This window comes from Pleurodeles waltl, chromosome 2_1 (genome assembly GCF_031143425.1).
Source record: "Pleurodeles waltl isolate 20211129_DDA chromosome 2_1, aPleWal1.hap1.20221129, whole genome shotgun sequence".
Taxonomy (NCBI): domain Eukaryota; kingdom Metazoa; phylum Chordata; class Amphibia; order Caudata; family Salamandridae; genus Pleurodeles; species Pleurodeles waltl.
In genome coordinates this window covers 450740680-450755331 of record NC_090438.1, presented here as the reverse complement: position 1 = coordinate 450755331, position 14652 = coordinate 450740680, and positions in this window count along the sequence as shown.

Here is a 14652-nt window from a genome sequence, read left to right as displayed (position 1 = left end):
ATACTCATGTCACACAGAAAACATTTCAACAGTGGACACTTCAAGTGACATCTATCACAATAGATTGAAGGAGGTGGTGTCAATGCCACTCAGGTCTCACATGTGGAATTCAAATTAACACTTTTGATGCCAGGTTCAATATGTCAGAGAGAGATGTCCCCAAAATAAACAAAACAACCATTTTGCAAAACCCAGGTTAGTCACCACTAATGTCTGACACCCATTACAATTACATCCTCAGAGGGTTTCTATAGTAGACATCTGTACGTTGCATGTTGGGCAGACAAAGAACTTTAATGGAACAGTAGAAGGCCCTCAACCTGTTGCCCAATGAGCACCAACATCACTAACCACGTTTTGGACATCAAAATCCTGGCGTCTGTCTGTGTATGAATGCCTGTACCAAAACGTATATGATGTCAAAATCACTGCAGTACACTCCATGATGCATGGCAACAGTCAGGCACAATCCTCAGTCATTACATATGTGCAGAGCACTTTTCCACATGATTCCACATCAAAGGCATAAATAAACACAAAGTGGTTCCATTCGCAGGGACTACCTGGCATCTCCCTCATAGCTAGTGCAGTTCTACATTCAAAATGACATATTATGATGCATGCAGGTATATGTAAGACAATGAACAATTGTGACACACTCCTGTCTGTGGCACAATATGATATGTACCACCATTGGAGATTTATTATGACACTAATAGTTTCCCATGTACATGTATGCTAGAGATTACAGACATCATCCCATCAACATAGGTAGAACATGCGTGGAATTTCAGGATAGAAATGTTTTCTAAAGAGAAAGGAACACATGCTTACATGTAGGCACAAGGAGTGTTGGCAACAATGATGACACATCTTTCATGACAATAGACATTCCCCACTTAACAAGTGAAAGTAGCTTGCTACAGCTGCAAACAAATTGCTATGCATGCCATGTCGGATGTAAGATGGACACCTAGACATCCTGGACTGCAGTGAGGTACCAGCACCTATAATACACATAAGATAACTAATTCCTGGATGGCAGATGTCTACATACACATATATCCAGACATATAAGTACAGTGATCCTCAACCTACTTACCTTAGGCCTGTAACATGTATGCAGAGTGATCTATTAGATAGAAATTAGATTCACTAGAAAAACAATCAGTAAAAGAATGATCACTGTATACAGTCATTTGTGCTCACTGCTGAGCAAATGGTCTGAGGATTCCCCCCAGTTTTGCCCTAGGTCCCAGGTCCAAAAGGCAAGGCACACCAGTTTGGTACACATGACATGTCAACACAAAGAAACTCCCATCTACAATGTGACACATGGCTCATCCCTCATTGTCAGGGGAGCAGTCAGTAGCTCACTCAATCAGCTGGCAATGGAACAGGCAGGGATTTGCTGTGTACTCACCCCTTGTGGTTGCTGTGCTGCCCTAAAATGCCTTGTCCAGCTCTGGGTAGGCTTCTGCCAGAATACTGGCCATTAGGAGAGTCATTGTCCAACTGGTACCCCCCTCACGCTGGGAGGACATCCCCAGCTGTGCCTCTGCGATCTTCTGGGCCCAGCATCTCAGGTCCTCCCACCTCTTGTGACAATGGGCGTTCCGCCGGCTGTGGACCCCAAGGTTCTGCACCCACTTTGTTATGGCTCTCCAAATTCCTTTCTTCTGATGGGCGTTGGCCTACATTTATGCAAAAGAGAGGACAAGTAATTATGTCAAGTAGTCCCATTTAAAATGGCTGTCACATACATGTCAGAATACCAAGTTGAGAACATCCTGTCTTGCCCATACTGCCCAAGTGTGCCAAATAGCGGTCATTGAATACAGGGAGAGGACTACAAACACTTCCCAATATGCAGCCCTACTCACTACCCAGCTCGGGCCCTTCACTGACTAGGTAGGTCAACTAACATCTTGTAGGACATGATCTAGCAATCTGACAGAGATCAGAAACACTATTAGACACATCACTCCTAAGGATTTCTGGAAGGTAAACTCTTCAGCCATGAATGCATCAAAACATTCACAATTTGTGAGAATGATCCTCTGTGTACAGTCCCTACAAGCTACAGCCAGGGTACAAACTCTAAAATCACACATAGGTAGCAATAAAGGGATTGGAATGGCAGGCCCAGAAAGAGTAGTCTATCCATGTGTAGACATGTGCCAATTTAGATGCAGACTCATGCCACTTCAGGGGGTGGGGGTCTGTGTGTCTCATCATCAACACAAAACAAACTTTTTGACATATGTGTACATGTTACATAGGTCATCTTTGGAATACCATAGGCATGCATTGTACATTTTATGCAATGTGACCAGACAACTGGATTACATATCATGGGTTAACAGTCAACAACACACAATTTGCACTTATGCAATGTCAGAAATTCAATGAGCCTGCACAAGACACATGTGACCTGCATGAAGGTAACAACAGGGCTGTGGTATCAAGGGACCCTTCAAAGCTCTGAAACACACATTGACAGAGATGTCAAGTACACATCAGTCACTGATCAACTGCTCTTCCCTAATACATGTACATTCTTATCACAGGATGGAGCTTTAATACATCGCGTATTAGAAGTGAGACATGATTTGGCCTCATAACATGTTCTGCTGGGATACAGGGAGTGGGCACAGTGCCACAGTTGTATAACATATGCAATTTGACACCAGCTCAGACTTGTACAAATACAGTAAGACACATCTGACAGGCCCTGTATTTGCAGGCTGAGGAAACAGACCTACATGAAACTCCATTCCCATGCTTCACAGTACATCATGTAGCCAACAGCCAATTGACATGTGGATTTTTTGCCAACTTCAGGGGCAGAGTAAGTCAGAATATGCCTTCCAAACAAAAGGCTAGGAAGGGCAGATATGGTGTGAAAATATTTGTGGCACCATACACATAGCTCTCATTACACACAACTGACACATACAACATGCATACAATGTTCATGCTATCATTCAAATACATGTGCCCTCAAATTGATGACATACATGAAGTAACTGTTGCCTGGGGATGGCTATTGTCCAACATCACGTAGTTATGTGCCTCCGACACAAGATGAATGAAGGTACACTCAAGACACACATACCACAAGAAGTCAGAACTCAACACTTGGCACTGAACACGAATACATGCACATTGACTCCCCCATTGATGCACACTTACTGCATCTACAGGGCTTAGAGTTCACATTCTGCCACACATGGTCACACTCTTGCCTGTGAGGAGGGAATATATGTTGAAGTACAGAGAAATCTGTGCACTTACCTGCTTCTCTGGTGTACCATAAGCTGTCAATAGAGGGGTAGGATCTCAGACACCAGCTGCTCCAGGTCCTCTGGTGAGAAGGCTGGGGCCCCATCACCTGCTGAATAGGGCAGGATTGCTCCCTCCCAGAAGGCGGTACACTGTAGCTTAGGTAGTGAAGGTCTTAATGGCAGCAGCATCAGGAGTATAATGAGGGATTTTGCAGAGCATGGACGTCATGTCTGCACATATGAGGGTGTCACCGCGGCGGACAAAGCCATTGGCCTACGACCGCCACTGCCATCAACATTAGCCTATGGGTGTGTCCACCAGGGTTTCAATTGCCTACCACCATGGCTATTTCTACCAGCAGTTGCTGGTGGTTCCCAATGTCCTGTGGAGTAGGTCAGACATCCACCATTTTAGAGGCCTGAAATTTGTTATATGGCTCTGACAATTTCATCACACCTCTGAAATTGTTGGGTTTTGCATCAACTGCTTGTCTTTTCCAGTCCTACTACTCGGACACTATTGCTGCACATTGCAAGGCATATATGGTGATTTGCATTGGGTCACAGCCCCCTGACAAAGGTAATTTTAATGCTTGGGACTTTAAGCCACAGGCCGAAAGCATAATTTTGTATGACCAATCCATTTGATTTGTACACATGCATGTCAAAGCAAAGGGGTGACATGTGAGTTATTTGTGATTATCAGTTGTAATGGGTACTGTGTATCATGTCCAAACCTCAATACATGCTTGTCACATTTTAACATTGACATGCATCCTGTATATTGCAAGGGACACATTGAATAATGGCAATACTTGTCTTGTGATACCTAGGTACCAAGGGAGGGGAAGGATCAGACAACCTCTTGTCTTTTACCCACTGCACACACCTTCAGACCATGGAGGAATGCCACATCATCCAGATCTACAGTCTGAATCGGATAACAATTGTGGACCTATGTCGTCAGTTGGAACCAGATCTGATGTCTGCCATTACTCATCCAGCTGCACAAGTTATGGCAGTTTTGCACTTCATACCCACTGGGTCCTTCCAAAACACAGTGGCCCTATCTGCTGGGCCTATGTTCAGTCTTGTTTTAAAGGATGTACTCTTTGCAATGTTGAAACACCTGGACAGCTATATCCGCTTTCCTCAACATAAGGATTTGACCCATGTGAAGTCTGACTTCTATGGTGTGGCACACATTCCACATGTAGTGGGAGCCATTGACTGTACACATATTGCCTTGATCCCACGATATGGCAATGAAAAAGTGAACCACAACAGAAAGAGCAACCATTCCATCATTGTCCAAGTGCTTTGTTTGGGGGATCTCTACTTTTCACAAGTCTGTGCCCATTTTTCGGGTTCTATCCATGATGCCTTCATTATGTGGAACAGCGCAATCCCCCTGGAGATGTCATGACTGTACCCACAGAGGGACTGGCTGGTTGGTAAGTAAAATGTGTTCTATTTGTGTGTGTGCAAATCCAATGAGAGGGACTCATAGTTCCACATATTTTCCATTCTATAATAGGAGACTCTGCATACCCAAACCGTCAGTGGTTGTTGACGCCGGTGAGGAACCCAACTACGCCTGGGGATGTTCGCTTCAATGATGCCCATGGAAGAACACAGAGTGTCATGGAGTGGGCTTTTGGGTTCCTGAAGGCCAGATTTAGGTGTCTGGACAAGACAGGTGGAGCCCTCCTTTACTCACCCGAAAAGGTTTGTAAGATCTTTGTGGCCTGCTGCATGTTCCACAACATTGCCCTGCGGAGGAATAATCTATACATCCCAGATAGGCTGGAGCCAGCAGTGCCACCGGGTGAGAATCCTAAAATGCCAAGTAAGGATGACAGTGATGAAGAGGAAGGTGAAGACTTCATCAATCACTACTTTACCTGATTGTATGCAAGTATTGTTATGTTGTCACTGTGGCTTTATGAGGAACCGTAATTGTCAGGATGTGTGGACTAGGGTGTTTTTTCCTATAGATAGTGGATTAAATGCTTTGCCGTACACATCAAAGCTTTGCTTGCTAAGTCAGACTCATACATTTCACTCCCTTGATTACCTGCAGGGTATGTGTTGCAATGTAAGTGTATCCGATAATTTGTGATGTTAGCTTATGGCCATAGGTATAACTTCCCAAGCTAAACTCCATGTATTATTCATTATCCAGGTGCATTCACCATGCCTTCTTCATGTTGGAATTTCAGAGTTGTGACATTGGCTGGTACCTAATGCTGTTCTGGCATAGGAGGAGAACATGGATTAATCCAGGTAATGTTGGTCACAGATTTAGGGTGTATTAATTCTGTGCCAAGGCAGCTTGGACAGTGTATGGATGGACATCTGAAGTGCATGATATGCAGGTGTGATATGGTGTGGTAGTCCAGTTGTCAAATGTATGTGATCATATGGCCTTGGGACATGTTCTAATCTAGTGCAACCCATGCATTCTCTCTATATTGTGTTGACACTGATCCTGTATGAACTGTCTGTATCTGTAGATGTGTTTCCTCGTTGCAGCCCAGAGTGCCTGTGCCACAACACTGACATAGGTTGTATCATACCATCAGATGCTTTCATTTCATGCTTTTATTGTAATGGGATTGACCCATGATCAGGGACTGTTTTACTGCCCTCTGTCTGTGTCATGGTTTATGTAATATTGCAGACCTGGTTTTGGTATGTGACAAGGCACAAGCTTGTGCCAACATCCACTTATCTGTTTGCCTATTCTACGGAACAAGGAATGACAAAGCCCTTTATTCTGTGGTCTGGGGGACGGCACTTTGGCATACCTAGCCTGATTCAACATGGTTCAGCCATTCTTGGCTTTTACAGTTGATGTGCTGTGTAGTGCAATAAAAGGCTTGGTGTGACTCGTATCAGTATTTTGCTAATAATCCTCAAGATGACACTACCTGTGACATATCTCGCCTTCCATTACCATCTTGTGTCTTCCTCAGGTGCATCACAAGGGCTTACATCCCAACATTTCAACATGTGGAACAGGAGCAAGCAGGCATTTTTTTTCTTTTTGGTGAGTTTATTTACAGTGGTACAGGACATAAAAACTGATGCTACAGAAGGTGAAAGTGAGGGGATCAGTCATGGTTGATGAAATCATATTAATGGATGCCACAACATTTGGAGTTCAAAGTGCAGCATTCTACTACCATGCAAGATAGAACTATGTTGGAGAACAATTAACTGAGTGAATAACTAGCACAGAAAGGAGTGAAATCAGGAAGAGGTCAGTTTCTGGCAGTGGCTGGTGTCTTGCCATCTGCACATCTTGGAGTCTTGGGTGCATGCCCCGGCTTAAAGGGGGTTCTGCAGCTAGAGGCAGGGGTATCTGAGGCAGGTCCTTACCCTGACAGGGCCTCCTATCCAGTGGCTGCCACTGATGATAACAGGCCTGGTATTGCTGGGCCAAAGGAAGGGTACTGCTAATCTCCCTGAAAACCCGTGATAGGGAGTCCAGGATGCTGTTTGTGGCCTCCCCCTTTTCCAATGACTCTCAATGGAAGTCCCTCTGCAGCTACTTGATTTCTCTGAGTTCGGCAAGTACCTGACACATCTTGCCTTTGGAATGTTGAAAGGCTCCCAAGACAACTGATGGTGTACTGGCCTAGACCCTCCCCAGTGGCCTCATGAAGGTGGCCCACAACATCCCTCCCATGCACCCTACACCCACATGTCTGCACCCTTGGCACAGTTTGCCCCCTACCACTGGTTCCAGTACATCATTGGCGGAGGTGTGTTGCTATGACTTAGGATCCTGTACTGGAGACACAAGATGGTTATCACTGTCTTTGGGACACAGGTTGGGGGGCGAATGGCTATCTGAGATGTAGATGGTACCGGGCTGGGAGGAGTCGATGTGGTCATGATGAGGCTCACAGGTGTCATCTGACCAGGTTGCCCTGATGGGCCAGAACTGTTCTCAACGTCTAGACATTCAGGAGTGTTGTCGTCACTGGGGGTAGTTGCAGTCTCTTCAGCAGTTTCGGTGTTCCCAGTAGCAGCTCGACCTGTTGATGTGAAATATACAATGTCACAGGTTGTGTTGTGACATCTGCTTCCAATATTTGACAGTGACATTTAGCTAAGGCCAGGCACACATTGGATTGGCAGGTTTTTCCTTATCTGACTGGTACACATGCTATCAATTGCATAGGCATGACATTTCTGAGAGATGGCAATTCCATTTCAGTCAACAAGCTGCAGAACATATGTGTTCACTATTGTGTGGGAGAATGGTCCTAGACTTACATCTTGCCAGCAGTGCAGACAAAACAGTTTCTGGGCAGGATGTGGCTTTGATTCTTTTAAGTCCTAGTTGACTGTTATGCAGGTGGAACCTGGACATTGTTGTATATGTGATTGTAATCATCACATGGTCAGTGTATTGTGAATGTGTCTACTGCCAATACCATTCAGGTGATGAATCTTGAGGCCTTTTGTTTATGTTTTCTTTTGTTGCACAGAGGTTGAGCTGTCCTTCCTGTCCACAATAATTCCATCTTGGCTTCTCTGCTCAGTTTAGATCTGGGTTTTTAGCCACATCACAGAGTGTACCCTGATCTGTTTCTTGTTCTCTTCCAGGTGAGTAAATATATGTGAGTTCACTGACAGATGCATTGTGACATAGGTACAGTGTCCTGGAGACTGAAATGTACAGTAATGTACCTCCAAGTACTGCACAGTATACATAGGTTATCCTTCTAGGTGTGTACACTTCAATTGTGAGTTCACAAACAAGGATATTGGGACAGAGCCTCTTGGCCTTAGCAGTCATGTCCTTCTCTGTACTTCATGCAGTCGTCATATGTTAACCCCCCAGATCAGTGCACTTCATGTGTGAGTTTTCAAAGAGTATTTTGGCAAGTGTACACTGGACGGGAGCCTCCTGTAAGTTGCAACCACGTAACTCCCTGTATTCCACAAACTATACTGATGGATTCCTCCCAGATGAGTACACTTCAGTGATGATTTGGTACACAGGGGTATTTTGAGACAGGACACAGTATTGCAGTCTTGATTTGGGGGAGCAGTGCCATCTGGAGTTGTAGTTATATGACTTTCACTGCTTCACAATACCTAACATGCTAACTACCCCAGTGAGTACACAATATGTGCTTTGACAGGGTTGGGGATACTTTCTTGTTGTTTGAAGTGAGAGGGGCAGTTCCTCCTGGCCTTATCAGACCTGTCAGTGCTTGTATTACCCACACACTGTACAGATATCAACTGTGCAGGTGAGTACCCTTCAATGGTGAGTTCAGGGACAAGGGTCATTTGAGCAGAGGACACTGTGTGACAGTGACAGTGCCTACTGTCCTTTGCAGCCTTGCCATTGCTTGTACCACACACTATAAAAATGCCATCTTCTCAGGTTTAGGACACTTCACTAGGGATTTGCCAAACAAGGTAAATTTGAGAAGCACACACTGTTCTGTTTTTTTTTTATTGCAGAACAGTGCCTGCTGGGAAATGTAGTGTAGTCAACCATTGTACTACACACAATGTACACAGCTATTGTTCCCCCAGATGATTCTAGTTTGTTGGAAAGTGGATTATTGATAAGGGCAGGTAGGTTCCCACACTTAGCAACAGGCCAAAAATCCTCACTACATCCAGTCAATGTCTCAATAAGTTAATTCTTGCTCAACCCTTGGTAGCTTGGACATGAGCATTTAGGCGTAATTTAGGAGAAAAGTGTTGTAAGCTTTTAATATAAAAAAAACAGTAAATAAGTAAAACACAAGACACAATAAAAATTCTGCAACAATTTTTAAAACTAGATTATATTGTTATCTTTAGAATGACACTAAAAAGGCAAAAATCCGATATAGACAACCAGAGATAAGAATGTTTAAAGAATAAATTAAAGCGCCAATCTGGACATCTGGTCGCACTCGATTGTGGCAAAGTAAAAATTGAGGCCCAGTACGATGGAGCCCTGTTTGGCTATACTGAGTGGGAGGCCTCAGTTAAAGTTTAACCTTCACACTTCATCTGGGGCAAAGTCGAAAGTTTAGGCTGACCACGATGGACCACGATGGAGCCCCTCGTCAAATCCTGGAAGTCCAGGTCTCGGTCGACGTTGGCCAGCTTGACTAACGATGTTGGGTCGTACACATAAGGAGCTTTTTCCCAAGGTTGCTCCAAACTTCTGGATCTTCTTCCAGAAGCCTTTTTAAGGTCCTTCAAGTTTCCAGAACTCACCTCAGGGTTCTAGAAGCTCTGAGTCTAAACCTGTAAACAGCCACTGGTCACTGGTCAACTAGGCTTTTTCTGGAGGACTTGATGCAGGGGACTCTGGTGAGTTCCTTTCTACCTGTAGCTTTTAGAGAGTCCCTTCCTGAAGTTGTAGAAGTAAGGAAAAGTAATTTTCTTGATGAAGCCCAAAGTGGGTAGCTGGTGCAGTCCCTCCGAGTGCAGTGTCCAGGTGCAGGCCAGGTGTCCAGCAGGGCAGTTATTATTCTTCAATCAAAAATCAATCTCCGGGAGCAATATTCCTCCAAGATTCAAGATGGCAAACATTCAGTGTTAGAGTTTAGATCTGGCTGAGTCCACCCACGTGTGTGGCTAAGTTTACCTTAACACACCCCGTTCCAGACCTCTGTTAATCTACTCACTGGGCAACTTGCTGGCTGGGGCTGCTGGAAATAGTTGAGGTCTACTTGCTGTCCCAAATGTCCTTCCGTCTTTTGAAGTCCAGTTTGGCTGCTCTCCTCCATCCTGTTTTACCATCTGCTGAGGCAAATCTCCTCCCACCAGATGCTTTCTTTGTTTCAGCCCAGGCCACTTCACATCTCATCAAGGAAGCCTGGCTGAGGCTGCCAGAGGCTGACAAATCAGAGAAGGGCTCTACAGGGCTGAAGTTTGTAACTTTTAGCAAGAGTTCTAAAACTCTTGCAATGTCCATATTATATTAAATTCAACAATGGCAAGTTGTTGGATGTATTGTAACTTTTAATTTGATACCAGACTGGTGATACTTAGCTCATTCCTATGGGAAATAAGACTTTATTTTTTTTTTAAATGTTTTTCCATGTTAGCCTATGGAGCCCATTCACTACAATGGGGAAAAACAAATGTGGCTATTTTTCTCTCACCGGGACTTATCATTTTTTTTATAAAGTCCCTGTTTATAGTTGCACTCCACCTAACCCTGGGGGCACCTAGGACACCCCTTAGGGATGACTTATATGTAGAAATAAGGTAGCTTGGGATTTTTTAAGTACTTTTAATTCCAAGTCAAATGTGGGGTTAACTTTAACTTAAAAGCAGCCAGCAAGGCAGGCCTGCTTTTACAATGACACTGGGCACCACAGCAGTGCACCTATTGATGTACTATCTGTACAGGTACCCATAAACCTACATGCCCTACCATATGCTAGGGACTTACGAGTAAATTGGTACAGCCAATTATAATTAGCCTAATTTGCATAATCCATTTTACTTAGAGCACTGGCCCTGGGACTGGTTAGCAGTGCCCAGGGCGCAGTAAGAGTCAGTAACCGCCAGTATCAGTCAAAAAGTTTGGGGTTGACCAGGGCAAAAAAGGAGGACATTCCTACATAGTTCATATGTGAGATGCCAGACAGTGGTCTTTGGAATGGTGGACACTGGGCTGGTGAGTTGTGTGGCAGTGAAGGTGATCAAAGGTGAGCAGTGAGCATGCCTGGCAATACATTTTGGTGATATTTTAGTGTTGTGACTTACAAGACTAGACTTCAACAGGTATTCCTGTCAAGCCCTCATGATGCAGGGTCGCCAAGACCTTGAGGATGTGAGTTGTAAGGGAGGAGGGGGCACTGTCAGTCTGCTGGACATGCAGCTGTGCCTGGATGCCTTGGAAGGGACCTTCCCCCTCAGGCTGTTCCACCTCTTCCTGATTTGCGAGGGGTGGGACCTACAGAGTTCACTCTGCAAACTATCCTTTGCCACATTTCTATTTTACTTGTGGTAATATTTTGCTGGACTAATGCTAAAAAAAAAAATGTGACTCTACTTTTATGATTTCATCTAACATGACTCTTAATTTATCATCAGCGAAACAGGGGTTTTTCTGGGATGACATGGTGGTGCTAAGGAAATGGATTGAATTTAACATGTGACGGTGAGTTTGTGAAGTTGGGAAGTGCAAATGTATTTGCCTGGAAAAATAATGTGTGAAGGATGTGATATATGATGTGAGAAAATTGTAGGGGAGGGCCCATTTTGATTCTTTTTTTCTATATTGTGCTGTCTGGCTACAGTGTGCTGCTTTGGAGATGCAAAGGATTGTGGTGTGTGAAGGGGTGCGTTTTATAGTGTGCTTTGCAGGTGTGTAGAGTGTGGCAATGTGTGTCAGCTGTGTTGTTTTCAAATCAATCCAATGTGGTATTGTAAATGACTGTGGTGTCATCAAACCGCTGTGGTTCGGACCACTATTTGTTGACCGCCATAGCTGAACCGCCACTGTGATTTCTGACTTGTAATATGATCAGTGTTTTGTCGATGTGCTGTTGGTAAACACCCTCCATGGGACTGGCGGTCTTGAGTTTTTGGTTGACTTTTGTTGGTTCTGCCTATGTAACTCATCATACGGAGGTCTATGTGACTGCCAATATAGCAGTCTTTTGGTGGCCACCACTATGGCGGTCTGGCGGTCCGACCGCTAAACTCGTAATAAGGCCCCAAGTGTGTTAATAAAATGTATTCATAAACTTGTGGAAATATATATTACTGAATCGAATGTATGAGTGAAATTGTAGAACAGTTTGTATTAAAAAAAATGTAATTCACTGAAAAAACACAGGTTCCAGGGATGCTATGGTTAAGAAATAGAATTTTTTTTAAAAGTGGAAATTCACTGAAAAAAACACGAAGGATCTCAGAGAGTTATAGTTATGAAATGGAATTTAAAAAAACTTAGAAACACACTGAAAATAAAAGGTTACAGGGGAGTTACAGTTAAGAAATAGATTTTAAATACCCTTAGAAATTCACTGACAAAAACAAATGTTACAGGGACATTATAGTTAGGTTCAGATTTCACTGACACAAAACCATAGAAATTCATTAGTTATAGTTATCTGAGCTAACTATAACCTTTGCCCTCGCAATGTACTGCTTATGACCTTGCATATAACATCACTCATAACATGTCATGTTAGGATATTTCCTAACCATACTATCTACGTTTTTTTGTTTGGTTTGTCTCTGCAAAATATGAGCCTAACTATAACATCCCTGTAACCTTTGTTTTTTTAGTTATTTTCTAAGGTTTTTAAAAATCTATTGTCTAATGATAACATTCATGTAAATACCTACAAATTTCCACCCTACTTAAAAATGCACAGTTTTCTCAAAACTTTCTAAACATATGAAGCAAATATAAATAACATTTTGTACCTATTTCTACCTAAATGAAGTGGTGATATGTAGTGAACAACAATGGAACCTGATACTTACCTGTATGCAAGACTCTAACCCAGAATGCAGTTAAACTCAAACTGCAGAACACAGAAAAACTGTGATTAAAAGCTACATTGCTGTCCTTGAACTCTGGTAAACACAGCCATTACCCGGGCACATACTGGCTTTTCATCCCTATGTACCGCTGTATACAACAAACTTGCCACGGTATACAGCAGTACCAATATTTAACTACATTTATTTAAACTTATAACTTTCACTATTTACACATACTACACAAATTAACATTTATATCTCATAATTTATATTCATGCCACATATCATTCACATCCATCACTCACTTTCATTCTATATCTTTTTCAATTTAAACACTCCTCTCAACGCCGCTCCACTTTAGGTCACTGGATATATGGCACTGCACTCTATGTTAATCCAATGCGCATTACTCTACTCTACTCCACTCTACTTTACTATGAGAGTGCATGTCACTCTATTCTATAACACTCCAGTCTATGCCACTTTACTGTGCATCCCTCCCCTGTATGCTATTCCATCGTATGCTATTCTACTGATGCAACTCAACTATGTGACACTACCATCTACACTATTCCACTCTATGACATTCCTCTCTGAGCCACTTCACTTTACACCACTGCGGTTTACGTTCTGCCAATGTATGTCACTCAACGGTACTCTGCTGCAGTAAACAACACTCTACTCTACCACTATTCATTCTATGCTTTCACACAGTACATAACTACATCCTACACCAATCCACTACATGCCACTCTATTGTATGTCACTACACTCCATGCTTCTACAGTACACTTCTACAATTCCACTGTACAACACTATACTCTATGCTACTCCAGTACATACCACTCCATTATACATCACTTGCCTGCCAAAAACTCAAAGCTTTTCTATTCTGCCCTACTAAATTGTACACTACTCCACACTATGCAACTCCACTCTATCCCACACCAGTATATACTATTCCTCTGTACATCCCTCCACTGAAAGCCACTTCACTCTACGCCAGTCTGCTCTATACCACTCCACTCTAATCCACACTACTCTACTTCACTCCACAATATTCCACTGTACACCCTTCCACTCTACCACGCTCCAATCTATGCCATTGCCCTGTGGGCCATTCTAGTATATGATATTCCACTGTATGTCGCTATACTGTATGTCACTCCAATCTATGGCACTCAAATGTTGGCCACTACACTGCATGCAAATCCACTCTATACTATTCCACTGCACGCACCTTGACTGTACCACACTATAATACTCCACTTTACACCAATGTATGCCACTCTACTGTACCCTATTCATATGACTCTCCACAGTGTGCCATTGCACTCTACAGCAGTGTACTATACCCAGCTTCACTCAACACCATTCGACTCAATGCCACTCTGCTCTACATCACTTCGCTCTATGCCACTCCAGTGTACCGCATACCACTTGACTCTACCACACTGTACTGGGAGATATATTTATATATATATACATTTATGTATATATACTCTACAACACTGTATTGTACGACTGTACTATATATATATATATATATATAATATATATATATATATATATATATATATATATATATATATATATATATATATATATAGATATAAAACAAAGGTTACAGGGAAGTTATAGTTAGGATCACACTTCATGCATACAAAAACAGTGATCTTCAGCAGTCATATTTATCTCAGCTAACTACAACATGCTCCCCCGTAATGCACTGCTTATGACCTCACACGTTACATCTCATGACATGGTCAGTGACATGAGTGATGACAGCTCAAATGACATGACTGATGACATCACTGATGGCATCATCCAGTGAGTGTAAGTGGTTGTATAGATGTGTGAGAGGGATTGTGAGTGGCTGTACAGG